The following is a 6,466-nucleotide window of genomic DNA, read 5'->3' on the forward strand; positions in this document are numbered from 1 at the left end:
TATATTTACATATATTAGCTTCTGCTCCTGTATCTATCATCGATGTATAGTATCTATTGTAATATCCTTCTACTATGATTTTTGCAAGTATATATATTTTCATTCTTCTGTTCTTTTTATTATTATTTTCTTATCTTTGTATGTTATGGTTAATTGCTTATCTCCTCGATTGTATGGTTTTACTTTTTCTAACCATTTTATTCCTAATGTAATATTTTCGTTTTCATTCTCTTGATATATTTTTAATTCAGGGCATAGTTGTTCAGTAGTTATTATTTCAGTTTCTGTTACTAATTCTCTTGTGATATAATTTTCTTCTTGACCTGTATTTATTAATATTTGATATTTTCTTTGTTCCATGATTCCAGTTATATAGTAATGGTATGGATTTATTTTTTCTTTTGTGTTTCTTATTAAGTTTTTTGGGATTATATATTCCCTTCTTGATGTACTTATCCTTGATGATGTTGGTGTTTCATAAGTTAATTGGTTTGGTATACTTGATGTACTTAATCTTTCTTTTACTATTTCTAAGTCTTCTTCCATGTCAATTTCTTTATAACTATATTCATTATTATCAATAACTGTAACTATTCTTTCAAATGGATTTTCTATTTTTATTTTATTAATTTTATTTTTTGCTGCTATTTTATGTTTTGTTGTTAAAACGTATAAGTTTTTACATCTAGCTGTAAATATCTTACTTCCAGGTGTTAATTCTATTCCTGACATTTTCCAGTATAATACTAATGATTTATCTATATTCCTATCGTTTATTGCTATTGAATAATTGGCACTTATTATGAATTTAAATTTTTGGTATATAAGATTTCCTTTTATTGCACTTATTATGCTTTTTTCTATAGGTTGGATTATTCTATCATCTGCTAAATATATTTCTATAGGGGTATCTATTCCTTCTCTAAAACATGCTTTTATTAATATTTCAGTTCCTCCTAGGTGTACATATTTAATTGGGTTTTTTGCCTTTATATCTTGTATTTCTTTATTTATTATTCTTTTGTTTATTATTGGTATTTTGGCTTTTCCTTTTGTATATTTACAGTCAATTATATGTTCTTTTTGGCTAACTACGTAGTATTCTTCTCTTTGTCTTTTGAACCAATTTTTTATTGTAGGTACTTCAAATATTTTTTCGACACTGAGGTCTAATTCTTTTCCTTTTATTTGTTCAAATATACTATTATCAAATATAATCTTTTGTTCTGAGGATTCTTCATCTTTATATTCTTCTCGTGTTATTATTTTTATTTCTTTTTCAGTCATTAGGTTTCATCATCTTCTTTAGTTATTTCATCTCCTATTTCATCTTCTATATCTGATATTTCATATACACTATCTTCACTATCTAGTTCATAGTCTATATATTCCATTTGCATATATTCTTCATCATCAATTATGATTTCAGTTATTTGTTTTTTCTTTAAGTTTCTAGGTGCTTTACAGTCTTTAGCTATGTGTCCTAATTTTCCACAGTTATAACAAGTACATTCTGTTAGTTTCTTTTTTGGTCTAAATGGTCTTTTATTCTGATAATTTTTTACATAATATCTTTTTCTTGGTTTTTTATTTTTATATTTTGACTTATATCTATTATATTTCTTTGTTTTCCATTTTTTATTATAATATTTATCTGTACATCCAAATTTTGGTGTTGTTTTATTTTTACAACATCTTAAGTTTTTTATTAATATTTTTTCCATTTTTGTTTCTTCTTTATATTTTTCACATAATTGTACAAACCATTGTTGTAGGAATTTTATTCTAGCTCCTAAAGTATCTGTTAATCCTGCTTCATTCCATTCTTTTATTATTTTAGAATTAAAAGGTTCTGATAATTTTGTGAAATATAATTTTCTTATTTCTTTACTTTCTTCTGTATTATATGTTCCTTTATAATAATATTCTCTAAATGCACAAGTATATTCATCTATATAACACATATTACATATTGCTAATTTTGTTATTAGATTTCTATTTGTTTGTTTTTCTTTATTTTATTCTTCAATTTCTGTAGTCATACTACTAAATTCATTTCTTATGGCTATTTCATATTTGTATAATATTTCTATATTTGTTGTTGCTATTTCACCATTAAATTTTTTATTGCTTCTTAAGGTATCTATACTTTCTCTTGTTAGATTGTGTAACCATAATTTTACGGTTCCTATAAGTGTTCTTTCTATATATCCTGGTGTTTCTGCCATTCCTATTTTATTATCTACTAATTGTTTAGATAAATATCCTATCCATAGTTGGATTGTTTTATTTATATCTGCTACGCAATCTAAATCTAAAAAGTTATATTGTTCAGATATTGGTTTTGGTGTCCATTTTTTATTTAATCTACTATTCCATAGTGTGTCATATCTATCAGATTGTTCATAGTTAGTTGTATAATAATCTGGGTTTAATCCTTTCGGATTTTTTACACCCGATGTACTAGGCTTTTTATCCATATTTACATCTCCTGTGTTTATTTCTACATTTTTTATTTTTTCTATGTTTTCTAAAAGTTCTGTATATGTTTCACTTATTTCACTTGATTCTGATTCTGATTTTTGGTCATCTATATTGTTATCTATTTTATCTATTTCTTCAATTCTGGGAATTTCTTCTGGTTGTAATATTTGTTTAAATTTATTTATTTCATCTGTTAATTCTATTTCTTTATTCTTTTCTCTTTGTTTGTTTTCATATAATATTTTTAACATGTTTAATTCTTTTTCTAATGCTATAATCTTTGTGTTTGTAGTTTCTTCTAGTTGTTGTATTTCTTTGCTTGCTTGTTTTTTAATAATTTCAATTTCTTTTTTCTTATCTATTTCTTTATTTTCTCTACTTGTTCTAGTCATAGCTGTTAAGCTATCTTCTAATCTTGCTGTTTCTTTTTCTATCATTAAGTATAATTGGTCTCCTATTTTTTTATATCTTCTGCCTAAGTTTGAAAATATTATTTTTATTTTTAATCCATCTTGATTTTCATATGTTTTTTCGTCAACAGCAAATTCTTCTTTGTTCATTTTTTAATTTATCTTATAGCTCTGATACCATTTTGAGTGTCCCTAAGTGTCCTTATTATTTTCATTTATAATTTAGTCGGATGTGAAAGCTTTTTCATAAAATTCTCTTTGTAGTGGAATTAGTCTAATTATTTCTGATATATATTCTAATACGTATTCTATATATTCTATATCTTGGGTTCTTTGATAATCTTCTATATTATCTTTTATTAGATTTTTCAATAAATTTATATTATCTGTAGTTTGTTGCCAGTATTGTAGATATGTATAATTCATTATGTGTTATCAAAATATAGATCTAGTTCATATAAGTCTGTTTCTGGTATAATTAGTTCTGTCCAGTTTTGGTTCATTATTTCTGTTATTTCAAAACTAATTAGTTTTTCATAGATTATTCTTCTTACATCATTATTAATGTTTTGTAGTATATATAGTATAAGTGTTTTATAACTAATATCGTCATCTATTAAGTAAGTATTCATCTTATCATATGATTTGCTAAACATATTCTCTTTAATCTCTATGTCTATTATCCTTATTCATCATATTATAATAAGTTATTTTAATCACCTTTTCTGGTCACTACCATGATTTTTTGCTTCAATCAGTTACCCTAACAGCGCTTCAACTTTTGTTTACTCCCCTAAACGGCCTTCTGCCTACTGGTTTCAACTTTAGGATGCATAGTCTGGGCTTACCTACTCTTAGCATATTTTCATGGCAAACTTACTCAAGATGATTTCTATAACAGTACTATTATATGATGGATAATTATAATCTACATGTAAGAGATTATCAGGAATATACTAATTTAGCTACTCATGATTATAGTGTAACATACCTATTTTTGTAGGTTCTTGGTGTCTTCTTGTTGGTTTATAGCTTTCATATTTTCTTGCTGATCTTTATCTTGTTGATCCATAGCTTTCCTTTAGTTTTCCTGTATTTTTATATTTTTGTATTTTAGAGAGAAGAGAGAGGGAAGAGAGAAGCCCTTGGCCTGAAGATGTAGCCTGTCTTATTTCATAAACGAAAAGCTTATTTAAAGATTACAAAATGACTTTTACTATTCATGAACGACCTTTACTGTTCATGAAACTGACTCTTGACTCTTACTATTCATGAACGACCTTTACTGTTCATGAAACTGACTCTTACTATTTACTTTACGACTTTTACAAAAAACAAAATAACATAAAGAAAAGAAAAGAATCTAATATATCTTTTATTTGTCTTCTAGCTTGTCGTCTTCTTCTTCAGTAATCTTCTTCTTGTTTATTCCAGTTGTACGTCTGGAACAATATTATCTTCTCCTTTGCATTTTGAGCATATGTGGTCTGGATATTTGTAACTGATTAACTTGCAATATCTTGTTAATAATTCTGGTGAAATAAAATTTGTCCTTATAGCTCTTGTGGTTGTAGATTGTTCTGGCTTCAAAAGACTTAAGACCCATTGTCTTAATTCTTCCATATCTGGTTCTCGTATTTCTCTGCAATTTGAATATATCACTGTCTGTTCTCTTGAATAATAACTCCAAATGGCATTCTGGTTTAGGTAGTTGTTTGCTAGTTCATTTAGTATAGTGGATATTCCGATAATCCTTTTATTTGCATAAAAGTCTGGAATATTTATTTTTTCTATCTCTTCTTGTTCTTCTATTTTTTCTGGTACGAGCATCTCTCTTGTAAGTCCGATCTTGATAACTTGTATGATAGGTTTTATTTCTTCATATAGTATTTCTGCTGTAGCTGAATAAAATCTTATATAGAACAATGTTCCTTTGGTTATCCTTTTGTATTGCATAAATGCTCTGTATAATTCTGGTATGGTAGCTATTTCTTGTCATGTTTGTGTATATACTGTATCTAGTAATCCGTAATTATAGCAAGTGGCTACTAGTTTTGCATTTGTATTTGGTAGTGCTATTAGTTTATTATATCCTGTTAGATAATGAGTAATATAATCTTCATCTGGATTTTGGGTAGTTTGGGATCTTGGATTTTTTTTTAGGAAGTTTTATATTTTGTATATGTTGTCTATATATGTACGGGTTATATGGTTGTATGTCTTTTTGGCTTGGTTCAGGCTTTCTTTGTAGGTGTTTATTTATGGTGGTAGGAATATTTCTTTCTGGGTATTTTGGATATTTTTCTGTATGAATGGTTTTGAAAATAAATTGTTCATATTTGTATTCGTATATCTAGGTTTGATTTCTTCCTTCTTCTTTGCAGATGAACTGCTAGCTGTGCTACTTCCTGCAACTGCATTTAACAAACTGTTATGAGTTTTTAGGTGTTTCTCAACGTCACCTTCTAGCTCTGGAATTGTAGAGACTTCCGATCGTCTTATCTCCGCATTTTTCAAGTCATGCTGCTGACCACTAGCTGTTTTCTTTAATATCTGTATCTCTTCTTCTATGCTTTCCACTTTTTTACAAAGTGTAGTCATAGCTAAGAGTAGATTTTCCATTGTATTATCTGGTTCAGTTTGGGTAGCTTTGTCTTGATAAGTAATCTGCAACAACATTCTTGTTAGTAGTGATTATTTCAATTGTAAATGTAAAATTTAATATATTTAATACCAGTCTGCGTATTTCTTTTGTTGTAACTGAATCTTGTACTTTTCTGGTTATCCACCATTTAACTTGGGTGTTATCTGTTCTTACAATAAATCTGTTATAAACTATATATGGTTCAAATGCTAATAAACATTTATATAATGCAAATAATTCTTTTCTATTTATTTCCCATCTTTCTTGTGGTTCAGTATAAGATCCTGAATAATATCTGCAATGATGTTCTATTTTTTCTTTATCATATTTATATTTAAGAACTCCTCCATAACTATGATTACTCGAATCTGTTTCTACAATATAAGTAAATTTCTTATTTTCATCTGGGAAGTATAATTTTGGTAATTTCTTGCACAATATTTTAATCTTCCTTATTTGTTCCTTATCTTTTTCATCGAACCCATATTCTACATCCTTTTTTAGTTTTTTCTGTAGAGGTTTTAGGTTTTCTGCTAATTTTGGTATATATTCTCTTACTTGGTTTACTAATCCTAAAAATGATTGTAATTTCTTTTTTGTATCTATGTTTTCATCAAGATTGATTATTTTTTGTACTATATGTGTTTGCATTTTTATTCCATTTTTATCTATTTGTATAGTCGACAAATTGGGAATGTTATAACATGTACTTTTGGAGTGAGACCAGGGTGTTTAAATTGATAAGTAGGTTATGTTATGATTTATATTAGTCATATTACATCCGTGTGTTATGTTTTTAAGTCAAGCGAGTTGTGGAACAAAAGTCGATGAAAGTCATCACAAGTTACATTCATAAGTTTTACTGAAACTTTGGGTCAAATGTAACTGCAATTTTCTCCCAATATACTTAGAGTTATGGTGTGTTCCA

At 27.1% G+C, this 6,466-nt stretch overlaps 1 pseudogene; it reads right to left on the reverse strand.

Annotated features, from left to right (window-relative positions):
* Positions 1 to 266: 266 nt before the first annotated feature.
* Positions 267 to 3,044, reverse strand: LOC138899533 (uncharacterized; annotated as a pseudogene).
* Positions 3,045 to 6,466: the final 3,422 nt, after the last annotated feature.

This window comes from Nicotiana tomentosiformis, chromosome 9 (assembly GCF_000390325.3).
Source record: "Nicotiana tomentosiformis chromosome 9, ASM39032v3, whole genome shotgun sequence".
Taxonomy (NCBI): Eukaryota; Viridiplantae; Streptophyta; class Magnoliopsida; order Solanales; family Solanaceae; genus Nicotiana; species Nicotiana tomentosiformis.